This window comes from Euphorbia lathyris, chromosome 8 (assembly GCF_963576675.1).
Source record: "Euphorbia lathyris chromosome 8, ddEupLath1.1, whole genome shotgun sequence".
NCBI lineage: Eukaryota > Viridiplantae > Streptophyta > Magnoliopsida > Malpighiales > Euphorbiaceae > Euphorbia > Euphorbia lathyris.
The window spans coordinates 39,722,025-39,737,928 of NC_088917.1; the positions used below are offsets into that span (position 1 = coordinate 39,722,025).

The following is a 15,904-nucleotide window of genomic DNA, read 5'->3' on the forward strand; positions in this document are numbered from 1 at the left end:
AGTTTTAATGCTCTGTTTAGGATGTCGGGGTGGTTATTCACTTTACCCGCTTCCTTTATTCGGAGCCCGTTTGATCTTGGACTATGGGTCTAAGTGTAGATTGGGCCCGTGTTTATGATTCGGCCCGTTTTGACTTCGCGGATCATCAATTCGGTTTACCATAAAATTTTCCTAATTTATTTTTCATTATTTGTCATGTTAAATGTGCGATTTAAAATATCATTCTATTAAGATCTGAGAAATTTTCCTAATTAAGGGCTCGTTTGTTTACTTACTTATCAAATGTTGTTTGCTTTTCGCTCTAAACATGAGATATTATACCGTTTGGTTAGAATTAAAACACAACTGCTTATTCCTGTTCGACAAGGAATCAGCTGCTGATTCCAACAACAGTAGGATACTGCTTTTCTATTCTAATTATACTGTTTGCCAACTTTTCCCTTAAATACCCTCTTTTAACCCAATCTGAAATTAATGTTAACTTCAAAAAAAAAAATCACTCTCTTTGGCTTCTTTGTTTCCCGATGGCTTCAACATTGAAGGCAGGTATGTATTTTCACTCTCTGCTAGCTTTAATTGTTTTCATTGTTAACGGATGCAATAACAAATTTATTTTATTTTTTAATAAAAGAGGTTGATCCTTTTAATTTTGGGAAAATTACAAAACTAGGTCAAATGGGAGGCCCATTTACATATTTAACCAATTTACTCAACCTATTACATATCTAGACTCATTTTGTGTGACTTTCCAAAAATACCCCCAATATTTACGCGCGGCTCGCCCCATCCCGTCTGACTTCGCATATTCCATACTATGCGAAGTCTGCGAAGTAAATGTTTGGGTTTGCTTGATGAATTTAGTTCGCATATGCGAAGCCTGGATGTGTTTTGAAGCTAATTCGCGAAGTGGTATATAACAAAAAAGGGCAAACAACAACGGATTCTAACATTAAAATCATAACATTATCAAAATTTACAACAAGATTGCCACAATAACGACATTCAAATCATAACATTATCAAAATTTACAACAAGATTGCCACAATGAACTCTACTAACATTATCAAAATTTACAACAAGATTGCCACAATAACGACATTCAAATCATAACATTATCAAAATCTACTAACAAGATTGGCACCATGGGATGGACGTGTCCCATGGTGCACCCCGAGATTGACACAACCTCTCCTAACGAATCATTTCAGGAGTGAATGTGTCAATCTTAGGGAAGTTCATCCCTATACAAGAAGGAAAATCATCTTCCATGCAGCTCAGTACGCCGCCTTCCAGAAAGGGATGTTACGTATTCAACCATCTACACCGTGTTAGTTATGAAAAAGGACGATTTTGGATTCGCGAAATGAAAATTAGCGAAGCATGCGAATGTAAATGTGCAGGGGAAGAGGTGATTTTACTTCGCATAACGATTTTTTCGCGAAGTCTGCGAGGTCTGAAATGTGACTATCTACGTCGCATAACGATTTTTTCGCGAAGTCTGCGAGGTCTGAAACGTAAGGATATATTTGCAGACTTCGCGAACTAATAGATTCGCGAGGTAGATCCATACGTTTCAGACTCTTTCTCTTCGCAGAACGTCGCGGAATCATCAATACACGAAGTAGATCATCACTTTTCAGGCTCGTTCTCTTCGCAAAGCTTAGCGAAACCATCGATTGCGAAGTGAATTCATGATAAAACGCAGAAAAAAAAACAGATACTTACATTTTTCGCCCCTTTCACCCCCAAAAGCGACAATAACAATATGATAACATGGGAAGAACGAAGGAAATAACGTAGAAAAACCATTTCTTTGATGGTAACAAGAAGAAAGAAACCAAGCAACGAACATGAAGATGAAAAACCATGGCTTCGTTTTCTAGGGTTCGGAAGTTGCAGAATCAAGAGATGAAAAGAGGAAAATGAAAAATTCATTGTGATTTTGACGAAATGGTGCAGATTTCGTGCAATTTAAGGGAAGAAAGGAAGATCAAAAGTCTTGAAATCATTAATGCAGGAGCAACTTTTCGCATAACCAATGAGATAGGGGGGAGCGGTGATTCGCGGAGATAGGGGGGAAGTGGGAAGGTTGGGGGTATTTTTGGAAAGTCACACAAAATGAGTCTAGATATGTAACAGGTTGAGTAAATGGGTTAAATATGTAAATGGCCTTCCCATTTGACCTAGTTTTGTAATTTTCCCTTTAATTTTTTCTTAACCTGTAAGTTGATTTTTTTTATGTTCTTATTTTTTTGATTGAGGTTTGATCCTTCTATTTCTTCTTCTTTGCCCTTAAAAGAATCTAAAAAATTTAGATTGTTGTTTTTTTTAGTTTTTTTTAGGGATAAGGTATTAAAATATGTCTATGTTTTTTTTTTGGAAAATATCAATTTAAGTTCCACGTACAAAATAGTACCAATATAGGCTTAACCTTTAAAAAAATGTATCAATTTAGGCATTGAAAATGGATTGGACACGTGATTCCTATTACTCCGTTAAATTTTGATTTCTCCCTCCACGTATTTCTCCCTCCACGTACAATTGACAAAACTTAAAAATTTAATCTTTAAAATGTACAAATATTATAACATTTTCTTAGTACAGTTTAAATTTCAATATATATATTATTATTATTTGTAATTTTTATTTTATTATTTAGATTATTTTTATGAATTTTGAAATTAAATTTATATATTAATTTATTGATTAATTTAAAGCATGCCCATATTAGTCATTTCACATAATAACAGCAATATGCAGTCATAATTTTACCAAACACTAATAATGAAACAGCAAACAGTAACAGCAAACAACAGCAGCAAACAGCAACAGCTGAACCAAACGGGCCCTAAGATTAGGAAAATTCTTGGAAAACAATGAATTGTGTTCTAATTGGAAAAGAGTTTTTCTAGTTGTTAAAGGAGTATTTCACTTTATGAATATGCTTGTATTTTACACTATTGTGATCAATGAAAATCAATAACACTGAACCTATGTCAGCTTATTTTGGTTGTTTATCCAAAATATAAAGAATTGGTAAAATTTGTCAAAGTTTCAATTTGCAAGTGTGGGAGTTGTAAGGGTATAACATTGTGACTCAAGTAGAGAAATTAAGGGAGGGAGATTATGTGCATCACTTTCTTACCAACCTTTAGAGTGCGTATACATATATTAAATCACATCTTCCGACACAGGAGCCCATCCTAAATGGTGACAAAGCCTATCAATAAGTAATGGATACATGGGATTTCCAGGGTTGCTTTCTTGTCAAACACTCCTCTTATAATGGGAGCGGTCCCTAGGAACACTCTAACGCCCAAGTTAGACGAGTCATGTAGGAGATAATGCAACTTAAGATAGATAGTAAGTGAGAGAAAGAGAGAGAGAGATCTGGCCTTTATTAATAGGTTGATTGCCTTATAGTACTTTTGATGTGGGTTGGACCTGGGTTGGGCCTTTATCTAGGTCAACAGGCCTTATTCCTTGCTTTGGTGGGTTTGGCCTATATGCCTCATCAATTAGTGCCCCCCCCTTCGTTGGTTAAGTGTTCTTAACCATTGTATTTGAGGTTGCTGTGGAACACACTAGATGATTGGATTGTTGGGGTTTATGTCCTATAGACAATTGTTTTAGGATATAAATATTAATGAATAAATTGTTTATTTAATCATTTGTTTAATCAGATATATAGCATTAAAATGTAACTATATATAAAGGCACAAATCGTTCATAAAGAAAGTAACCCTAAGTTTATTTAAGTAGTTATAAAGTGTTCATACAAGCATGAAGTGAGACTGTACTTTATAATAGACCAATAGACTTAAAGTAAACCCAAGTCAAGTAATATGTTATAGGGGTTGACATATTACTGTTGAGACTTGCATGTAACAGTGTTTTCTGTCGAGACAGAAAGCTGATCTCGCAAGCTTTAGATATTCAGATATCTAGACAGTTACATGGATCCGGTGAATGAGTTCATTAGGATTGGGACCCGACTTGAGACAACAGAATGGATTGATTTATCTAATGTGTCAACTGTTCATCTTATTGGTATTAGTAGGTATAACTAATCCTCAGACTCAAACATTCGTTAATTAGTGATTCTGGATTATGGAGTCTGATACTTTGATTCTGTGCGAGCACGATCCAACAGGTGAGAGTCTGTGGTGTGTGAGAGCAGGGTTGGGTATCACACAAAGTAATTGCAGAATAGTTAATGTCAGATTGAGCATGCGTCACTCCCGATAAGTGGGAGATATATCCAAATGGCCGTTTGTGGTGAATTGACTGAAATCCTTGCAAGGTGATAGAGTTAAGAGTAGAAATGAACATTTCACTTAACTTATCTTTCAGAGTGAATTCAACCTGTACAAGTAAAACCAGACTCTTCGTTACATGTAACCTTGACACGTTCCATGGTTATAAGGAATTGACTGACAGGATATAGTTGATGAAGGATCGTATTATACTGTACCTAATGCAGAAAGGTTAACAACAGTTATCAACCTGACTTTTTAATTGCTCTGGGGGAATATCATAGGTTCTGCTAGTAACAGCTCGCGACGGTATTCCGTTATATATATGTTGGAATTAATCATAATGAATTAATTTCAAAGGATATATACGGCTAGTGGCAATAAAGGACCTAATTGGTCGCATATGGGACTTGAAATCGGAGGACGAAAATGTAAATTAGTGAGACACAATATATGGGCCGAAATTCATTAATTAAATAGGGATACTAATTTGATTTAATAATTATAATTAGATTATGATTATAAATTAAATTAAAGTATTATCTGATAATATATTAATTACAAGTTTTATGTGATTGAAACTCTAATTAATTATCCCTAACAATAATTAAATTATTAATTTGATTAATAATATTATCTTGATATAATTAGTTATTATTTAGATAATAATAAAGTGTTTATTTAATTATCTAATTAGTAATCCTATTCCGAATAAGATTCTAATTAATTAATTACCTAACACAACTAGGATTAGGGTTTTGAGAAGTCTATAAATAGACTCCCTAGCCTACATATTTCGCCCAACACAATAAGAAAGGAGGAGGAACCGTTCCGTCTTCGTCTCGGCTAATCTATATTATTTCTTACTCTCTCTTTGATCTCGTATCGATTTCTGTTAGAGGCAATCATTGCGATTGCTATTATTAAGGTTGATTACTGATTAGTTATTCTTTTCTATGTTGTTTATTTTGTTGTTCTCATGAAAGAAGAAAAGACAAATAAAAGGAGAAATCCGTTTTGCTCCTCATACATTAGGTCAGTTCACATTTTCGCGGTCGAATCGTCACGATTTTTGGACAGGAGCTTCTAGACATATTCTTCCTTATTTTCACCGTTGGGATTTTCAATCGGAGGTTTGGAAGGTCTGTTCGGGTAGGGGGCAGATTCGTTGACAGATTCTATTCTTTTGAAGTTGTGGGTACTTCGTTTGCAACAGTAGATAGATCGTCATAAAGGTATTTCGTTCTATTCCTCTTTATATGAAATAATAATTAACAGATATTGGAAAAGGGAAATAGATAAAATAGATAAAATTTTATAATTCCGCTGCGCCTAGGCTTGTCTATTTTCCTTAATGGATGTGGAGTGCTGAAGCAACTTTAAGGGTTTATGGGAATACCTCGGTTAGTGGATGCCAACTGCTTGGAAGCTGAGGGGTTACTTCTCGAGCCCTGAGCATAATGATGACCTGGCAGGAATTTATGGTGTCTGGACGGTTTAGGGGTTGTGTTATGGCCAAGTGTCAAGCTTGTGGCCATTTTCCACTTACTATCGTTTGGTATGATTTTGGTTCTTATAAATAGGTGCCATTTTTTAAGTTGTAAATTTTTTTACATCTCTTATGTCTGCAAAGTGCCTTCCTTTTTATTTGCATACTTGCTTGTGTGAACACGTGTTGAAGTTTGAAAGCTTTTTCAAGATGTCGGAGGCCACTATAGTAGTTTATTGGAATGTGGTCAAGCATATAGGTCATTTTTTCTACCGTTTTATGCTTAAAGTGTTTTCTTTTTTTGTGAGTCCTTCATTTGGGGGAGCGGAAGCTGCCCTATTATTGAGTATGTCTAACAAGGCAAGCCGTGTGGAGGTTGTAAGTCTGTCTAGTGCAAAGCTTAGGGATTCAACGCTAATTGATACAAGCCTGTTCAAACAGAGAAAATGTAAGACAATTAAGGCTGATGTTGGGGGAGAGGAAGGGAGGCCAAGTGTTAATAAACCTCACATGCATAAAGCATCGATAGGTTCGTCATCCAATGGGTGGTGTTAGACCGAGGCCAGGTTTGAGTTGGCTGAGACATGTAAAACACCGGAGTGCAAATGTCTAGAGGAAGCCTGAATGATAATCGTTTGGAAGGACCTGGGCGGAATATCAATGCCTTACAAGATTGGCCAGTCGTATAAGCTATCTGTGTTACCATAGGAGGGGGGCAAATGATCAGGTTTTGTTTACGGAAATGGTTATGTGTGAAGAGCAATTCAATACTATAATGAGGCTAATGCTACTTCCCTTTTTGTCAAGGTATTGCAAGAGTTCGATCTTTTTCCTGGACATATACAACCTAACGGTAGACGGATGATGGTCGGATTTATTCCGTATACCATGCATCAAGGTTCCGAGCAACTAGGCTCATTTTCTGAAAGTTTTTCAAGCCATCAAAGGGAACGAGGTTACAACATGTGAGTTTTTCTCACCCTAAATTCAATGCGATCATTGGGTTGTCGGATAGACTGCTGGAGTGGAGGCCCCGCCTTTTCAAGTTGTCCTTATACGAACATGAGTTTCCTCACCGGGTAAATTGGAATTCATAGGCTACATATTCAAAAAATTGGGTGATGATGGAGAAAGAGTTGAGGTTAGTGGCTTATATCTTAAGGCTCTGCTTGTGGACCTAAAGCAAGATGTCAAGCATTTGATTAATAACTTTATAGTGTGTGGATGGCACATTTGGAACCAATGGTGGTTGGCACACTTGGATGGATGGTCGAAGGTGAACTTTGACACACTGTATGGAAGCCCGAGAGTTCATATTGGAAGACCTAACTGAGCTCGAGTCGATAATAATAGAAGTGGCGGTTCATAGTGAGCTTCGTGTGAAAGATGGTTGAGCTCGAGTTGAAACCCAATTTTGATTAAGTTTTGATTATGACAAAAATAACACTAAAGGAATAAGATCCTTCTATGGATTAAAATTCAGAATTAATTATTTACTTTATAAACTAATAAGTTTGTTAAGTATGAAATATTTACTTAAAGCAATAGGCTGCTTCTTAGTTTATTAAGCAAAATCAGCAAAATGCCCTCATCAATTAAAGGCCCAAACCAGAAACGAAGGCCAACAAACCCCAAGTCCAGAACCAGAAGAAAGGCTCAAGTCTGTATTCAGAAGAGACAACTGCATTGTCTTCCCCAAATTTGCTATTTCTGGTTCTTCACTAAAGACAGTCATCTCTGCACCAAAACCCATATCTCTCCCATACACAATAGTGGAAACACTCCAGCCTGACTGGATTCTAGAGAAGAACAGTCTGAATGGTCCTCTTAGTCAACAACTAATTTTCAGTTACGAATATTCGCCAGAAATATCAAAATTCCATAGAAGAACACAACGCTTCTCAACACTCATCTTTTGGATTCAAATGGCTAGTTTGAATCATTGCCTATAAAAACCAAGATCCATATCAAGTTCAAGATAATAATTTTAAATGCATAAAGACATATACGAGATATACTGTGCAAAGTGCAAAACAGAGCAAATTGATAAACACAATCAAATTTCATATTTGTCTAGTCATTTAAGAGAGAGACTAGTTCAATTCATTTTCTATTTGAAAATCTATAATCTTTCCATCATTCCCAGTAGGTGTTTGTTACTTTAGTTATAAGTAGCAAAATGTGAATTAGTGTGAGTGTTGAGTGAATGAAGGTACTTCAATCAAGTTTAGGATTTCTGTAAAAGGTTTGTTATCTACCCGTGGACGAGATTGTTAGTGGATTAAAGCTCAAAAGAAGGTATCTTGAGGACTGGACGTAGGCAAGAGGCCAAACCAATATAAATTTGCTAAGTATTTCTTTATATGTTATTGCCTTTTACTTCTACTGAATTATATATGCTCTAAACATTATCTCACATTTCAACACTCTGAATATTATTGAAATTGTGCATATTTTACATATCATTTGCTTTATGTTCTTCAGAACCTCCAATAAAGAGCCATCCTCTGAATTGGGAATTGTTAGAAGCAGAAACAGTCTCAGTAGACTAGATTGCCTTTGATACCAAAATTACTCTTTGTGTTATATTGGATTAAGTAAAAAGTCTTAAAGGCGTAAAAGTACTCAATAGTTTTATTCACCCCTCTTAGAACTATTCTGCCTTATTAGGGGCCAACAAGTGGTATCATAGGCAGTGCTCTATTTTAAAGATATAACTATCTTGAGTCAAAGATCATGGCTGCCAATAGCACCCGACACCTTCCTAGAAATAGGACCACATAGATCCTCCTATAAGGATTTTTCATTACCAGGCGCCTCTATTCTTTGGATTAAATTATACATTCTGGAAAGGAGAATGAAGAATTTCATTTAAGCTCAGAGTATGAGTGCGTGGCTGGAAATAGTCAAAGGCCCACACATTCCTACTAAAATAGTAGAGGGCAAAAGAACAAATGGAATGATGATGATCTAAAGAAACTTCAAACTAACGTTTCGACTAGAAACATGCTTCACCGTGTGCTCGATGCTGCAGAGTACAATAAGATCTCAGGTTGCGAATCAGCACAAGGGATTTAAAAAAGCTAGAGGTCATATATGAAGGAACCAACAAAGTAAAAGAACCGAAGATCAATCTAAATATGAGGGTACAAGCTTTTTGACATGCAAGAAAGTGAAAGCATCTTAGACATGAATGTCAGATTCACCAATATTATCAACAAGCTCAAATGTCTATGAAATATATTCTTAGAATAGGAACAAATAAAGAAAATCCTCAAAAGCCTCCCAAAAAGCTAGCAAGCCAGGAAAATGACTATTGAAGAAGCTCAAGAACTGACTACCTATAAATATGATGAACTCATAGGATCTATTCTCACTCATGAGATTCTCACTCATCTGTATCTATTGGAACCAATCCAACTATTGACAACATCTCACTAGTCAGAGAACTGAAGTACAACCTTATGAGTGTAGCTCAGCTCTGTGATATCCTCTGGATGTAAAATTATCGACAGTAAGACTAATGTAACTATACTTACTACTCACAAGGTAGAAAATGTTTTCATGCTGAATATAGGGGATGAGTTTGCAAAAGATATTTGTTTAGTCTCAAAATAAGAAAATTTCTAGCTATGGCACAGAAGACTTGGTCATGTAAGCATGGATCTCTGGCCAAATTAGCTAAAAATCAATTTGTTGAAGGACTGTCAACTCTTAAATTTGAAAAAGATAATTTGTGCGAAGCCTGTCAGTTTGGAAAACAAACCATAAAATCTTTTCAAAGCAAAAACGTTATTTCAACAAAACATCCTTTAGAACTACTACATCTGGATCTCTTTGGTCTTGCTCAACCTCTAAGCATGGGTGGAAAAAGATAATCTTTGGTTGTAATAGATGATTATTCTTGCTTTACACGGGTCATCTTGCTCAGTAGTAAGGATTAATCATTTGAGAATTTCTCAGCACTCTGCAAAAGAATTGATAATGAAAAAGACTTGAAAATTTCTCATATCAAAAGCGATAATGGTGGAGAATTCAGGAATCAACCTTTTGATGAATTATGTGAAACCAAAAGCATTGACCATAATTTCTCTACTCCTATGATGCCTCAATAAAATGGGGTAGTTGATAGGAAGAACATAACCTTGGTCGAAATGGCTAGGACAATGATGAGCAAAAATAACATACCAAAGTACTTCTAGGGAGAAGTGTTAACACATAATGCTATGTACTAAATATGGCTCTCATCAGACCCATTCCGAAAAATACTCCCTATAAACTCTGGAAAGGGAGTAGACCTAAGATTGGTTATTTCAAAGCTTATGGTTGCAAATGTTTTATTTTAAATACAAAAGACAATCTTGACAAATTTGATTCAAAAGTTGATGAAGCTATTTTTCTTAGATATTCAGTATACCTTATAGAGTTTTCAAGAACATCTACATTAGAAGAATCTGTTCATATTAAATCCGATGAATAACCCTGCAGAAAAAATCAGCAAAGACTCTGAAGAAGAAGAACAAGCATCTACTGAAGGAAACCAGTGAACCAAGCTCATCCAGAGCCATTGAAGTAAAATTGAGAAAGATACAGTATTTGCTAACGATGATTTATTTGCAGAAGAACAGATTTTTGAAACCCCAAACACGGAAGATGTACTTTGATGGTGTTTCTCATCAAGATGGAGTTGGAGTCATCTTTCTTACCTCTAAATAAGAAGTGGATAGAAGAAAATAATGATCTTCCAATATAAGTAAGAGTTCCAAGAGGACACTATGAGGAAACATAATCGATGTTGTGCATAACTAAGTGATGACCAGAAACCAACCTATAAGACTTCTTGGAACATTGTTTTCGTCTCAGTACTGAAACCCAAGATTTTTCCAGAAACTGAGAACGACTAATATTGGATGATCGCCATGCAAGAGGAACTTGATCAGTTTGGAAGAAACGATGCATGGGATCTGGTATGCAAGCCTAAAGATAAGAAGACAGTTGGTACTAGATGGGTGTTCATAAATAAGCTTGACAAAATAGGTAATGTAATCAGGAACAAAGATAGGCTTGTAGCCCAAGGGTATAACCAACAAAACGATATTGATTACATTGAAACCTTTGCTCCAATAGTAAAGTTAGAAGCCATTTAAATGCTTTGTGCTTTTACAAGTTATATGAATTTTAAATTGTTTCAAATGAATGTCGAAAGTGCATTTTTGAATGGTTTTATAAATGAAGAGGTATATGTAAATCAACCTCATAGTTTTGAAAACCCTTAACTTCCAAACCATGTTTCAAACTAAAAAAGGCTTTGTACAACTTTAAACAAGCACCTCGTGCTTGGTATAAAAGATTGACAAATTTCCTTCTGTCAATAAATTTTGTCAGAGGCAAAGCTGATACAATACAACCATCTTTATCAAAAGCAAAGGTAAAAACACTATTTTAGCACATCTCTATGTATATATTATTATTTTCAGTGCTATGAATGAGTTGTTGCATATGGAATTTAGTGAACAAATGCAAAACGAATTTGAAATGTTCATGATGGAATAACTAAGCTTATTTCTTGGACATCAAATAAAGCAAGGCAAAAACAACATACTCATCGCTCAATCCAAATAAGCAAAGGATATACTGAAGAAGTTTGACATGGAGACTTGTAAGCCAATCTCAACTCCTACGAGCCCAGACACCATAGGGGAAACCCTTCTATAAGAGGAAAACCACGGGGCACCGAAAATAATTCCACTAATAATAATGAGAATACAGAATAACAAGGCTCTCTCAAACACACCCAAACTTGAGGTATATAATTATTCAGGAGACAGTTGGAACCCTCAAATTAGAACCTTACACTCAAACAATGTAGTATTTCCTAAATCAATATCAACTCTCCCTCATTAATTTTCTCACAATCTCTCTTTTGCAATTCAACACAAAAGGAATAAAAACTCTTTTTGTTTTTGGGATTTTTTTTTTCTTTTGGTGCATTGCGACATCATACAAATGCCTATTTATAAGTTATCTTTGAAAAAAATTATATGATGAATTAATTGGTTGTTGGTCCAATTAATTCTTTCACACACAAAAGTATTATTTTTCATATTGAATTAGTTGACAAGCCAACATGTGGAGTGTATTCTCCTCTGTTATCAGTTCGGAGACATTTTAATTTTTTTTGTTAGTCTCCCTTTCAACCATGGCATGCAAATTTTGGAATGATTAAAATATATGATATTTTGTTTTTAGGAAATACATCCACAACTTTCGTGATGCGTTATTAATAAAAGTAACAAAGTACAATTACCTCCCAAGGTCTCGGTTTTGAATGGACCACAAACGTCTGAATGCACTAAGTCAAGAACATTTGACTTTTTACTTGATGACTTGTTGAATTAGACTCTATGTTGCTTGCCAAATAGACAGTTGTCACATGGAGATAGTGTTGCACCATTAGCACGAATGAGTACATTTATTGCTAGTATTTGCAATCCTTTCTCATTGATGTGAGCCAACCTTCCATGCCACAAGTGTGGTGGAGATTCTCCTTCAAGGGCATATAATCCATCTTTGCAAATGACTGCATTGGTCTTGTACATAGTACACATTAAGGTTGTAAAAAACGCTAGGCGCTAGTCGGACAAATATGACCATCGAGGATTAATCAAATTTGTATTTTTGTATTTTTTGTTTATTAATAAACAAATTATTATATAAATTTAATTAAAATATGTATCATACTATCTAAAAATAATAATATAAAATTATTTAATATATTAATATAGAAAAAACGTATATTTGTAACATATATCTTTAAAAATGTGCAAACATCAACATTTCAACAACAATATAACCGAAACAACTCAAAAGTGAATTATAATAAAGAAAAAATAAATTCATAATAAAAAATACTTTTGTTCATTGTTGTTTAGGCGGCACCTAGGCGGTCTAGGTGAAGCCTAGTCGACTAAAAATCATATTGGGACTAGAAAAACGCCTAGAGGGACTAATCGGAGAAAATCATGGCGAATTCTCAATTTTGAGTGCCTAGACGGCCCTCGTTTTGAACAGTGAGTGCAACACATGCTTCCTTTTGCAATCACCAATGAATTCCGGGCAAGCTTCCATTTCTTACTCCCGAAGAAATTCTCGAAGCCTTCTCGATCAAGAATACCACCAGAAATTAAATTGAGCCTCAAATCAGATACATGTCTCACTTCTTTGAGAATGAGTGTGCATCCTGTATTAGTCTTGAGGTGAATGTCACCTACTCCAACAATTTTGGAACGACCACTGTTGCCCATCTTCACGATTCCAAAATCTACTACTTCGTACGTGGTGAAGGACTCCCTGTTAGAATTGTCATGATAAGACGCTCCAATGGACCATCCATTTTGTCTCAGCATGATTTAAGACTTTTACACATTCTTTGTTAAGCCCAAAATATACCTAAAATATCATTAACATTTACATCATTTTTATTACAAATCTGTGTTGTTTATATCTGCTTAGATTACTTTTACTCTCCAATATCTTTCTTTCTTGCAAGGTACCTAAATATTTGGTAAAATCCAAATAGGAACGAAAAAGGATCTAAAACAGAAGAAAAACCCCACAAAAGGAGTCAAAGACGACGTAAATCGAAAGCACCAAGTCGAGGACACAAACGAAAGCAAAGAAATGGAAAACTCACCGTGCCGCGACAGCGAATCCCCCACCCGCGGCCGCGACACGCGTGGTTCATATTTCCTCCCTTCGTCCAACGTTCAACTTAATGTTCCCCCATTCACGGCCGAGGATTCCTATCCTCGGTAAGTGCAGAAATTTTGCCAAATGCATTTAACACATGTTGAAATCCAAGAAACGCGTTCGTTCAAATGGATAAAGACGTCCTTTCACAACGGACACGACTCTTAACCAACGGATACAATTTTTCACAAAGGATACATCACTTCAATCACAACCCTTCAACATCTATAAATAAAGAGTTGATGTTGAGAAAAAATGCAATGTAATGTTATGTAATATAGATATAGAATCAGAGCGTAGAACTAATGTCTAAGTTCTAAGTAAAAACAATTCGAGAGTTAGAAATTAGATTCTGTACAAAACAAGATGAGGTACACATATTGTTTATAGTTTAATTACAACTCAGTAGCGTTTAGACATTGTTCCAGTTTTAGTTTGCATCATGGTAGTGGCCGACCGAATCCCTATTACGAAGTTACAGCGAGAAGATTGAGTAGAGTGTTCGCCCCTGAGCCTGACAACCTCTAAGGAAACCCAAGGAAAGGACTGATCAGCCGTTCACTTGCACGCCCTCGAAGAACTCGATGCTCCATATTCTCTGTAAACTTGTATCAATTTATTTTTCATCTAATAAAGTCCGTTCTATTCGACAAATCATTATGCAGCACTTATGGTAACCAATCCAATATAAGTGAGGCTGGTGTTTTCATTAATACGTAGTTAAATTCAAAATCGTTACAAGGAAACTTTGTTGAACACTTAGGCAAATTATCATCTCGAAAGAGTTTTAATTTGAGTAAGGGCAACTATCCCGAAAGGGTTTTGTCGCGTTCAAAGCCAATTAATTAGAGGTTCCGTCATTTATTTCATCATCATAATTGATACAAAGTTTAAGTTGTTTTCTTTGCTTAATGCAAATGAATACATTCATTATTTTTCTAAAAGTTCTAAATGTTCCTGTTTTGTAAAATTCATCCCTAAATCAGAAGATCTTTCTAACAATCGATTTATTCTAAATATAAAATCTTGTTCCAGCATTTTCAAATACTCAAAGTCCTCAAACTCAATTAAACAATTATTTTTTTCCTAAATTCAATTAGACAAATTTCACTTTTCATTTACAATTAATAGTAAATCTAACAAGTTCGAAATTAATAAATTCAAAAATAAGTTTTTCGTTAAAAAACGTATCCATGTGGGATCGATATTTTTATTACTACAAGCGAAACCGTGCACTTGCGGAAATCGCTCAACAAGTTTTTGGCGCCGTTGCCGGGGATACGCCAAAAATTTTGACAAAATTTTTTATTTTTCGTATTTTATTTTCGAATCTAGGTTTACACATTATTTTTTATACAACTTTTATATTTTATTTATTTTTCAGTTTATATAACATATTTGTTTTCAATTTTGTTTTGAAGGTAGTTTGGCTCATGTAACAATTTCAAGTTCATGCGCAGTTCGCGAAATTCGGGCACGCCACCAGACCCTTTTGATCCAGAAATTGAAAGAACACTTAAGAAAAACAAGAAAAACAACAAAAATAAAGACAAAACACCCATAAAAACCAAAAAAATCCAGCCAGAAAATATGGCCGATCCACCGACACTTATGGATTATGCTAGGCCAGGAATGGCCGGTGTAACTAATAGTGTAGTTAGACCCCGTATAAACGCAAATCAATTTGAAATTAAGCCTGCTTTGCTTAATATGTTGCAAAACAACGTAACGTTTTATGGACTACCTAACGAAAACCCTAATGCACATTTGACAAATTTCTTAGAAATTTGTGATACTTTTAAAATTACTGATGTAACAGCCGAAGCAATCAAACTTCGCCTCTTTCCTTTCACTTTGAAGGATAAGGCAAAAATTTGGTTAACTTCTATGCCTGCTGCAACATTTGAAACTTGGGACCAATTAGCCCAAGCGTTTTTATCAAAATATTTTCCCTTAGCAAAAACCGCAAGAGTCATCAAAGAATTGACATCTTTTAAAGAACTTCAAACGAAATGATAATGAAACTCTTTATGAAGCTTGGGAACGTTTTAAAGAACTTCAACGTTTATGCCCACACCACCAACTGCCAGATGCACTTTTAATGCAGACATTCTATAATGGATTAAATCCTACAACTAGAGGTTCATTAGATGCTATGTCTGGAGGGTTATTTATGAAGAAGACGTCCGCCCAAGCAAGAGAACTTTTGGAGGAAATGGAAATCAACAACAGTATGTGGCCCGCAGAGCGTGGACATATACCAATGGCGAAACCATCATCCTCAGGTACATCATCGGTTAAAGGTATAATGAATCTTGATCCAGTTGCAATGTTACAAGCCCAATTTTCTGCCTTATCGCACAAAATTGATAGGTTTATGGCGCCGTGTGATCCTAATGATCCGATCCAG

At 35.3% G+C, this 15,904-nt stretch overlaps 1 non-coding gene across 1 annotated transcript; it reads right to left on the reverse strand.

The window, feature by feature from the left end:
- Positions 1-15,475: 15,475 nt before the first annotated feature.
- On the reverse strand, positions 15,476-15,579 carry LOC136204442 (small nucleolar RNA R71). The gene has a single exon (XR_010675283.1). It is a non-coding gene; the product is annotated as a small nucleolar RNA R71 (small nucleolar RNA).
- Between the last annotated feature and the right edge of the window lie 325 nt (positions 15,580-15,904).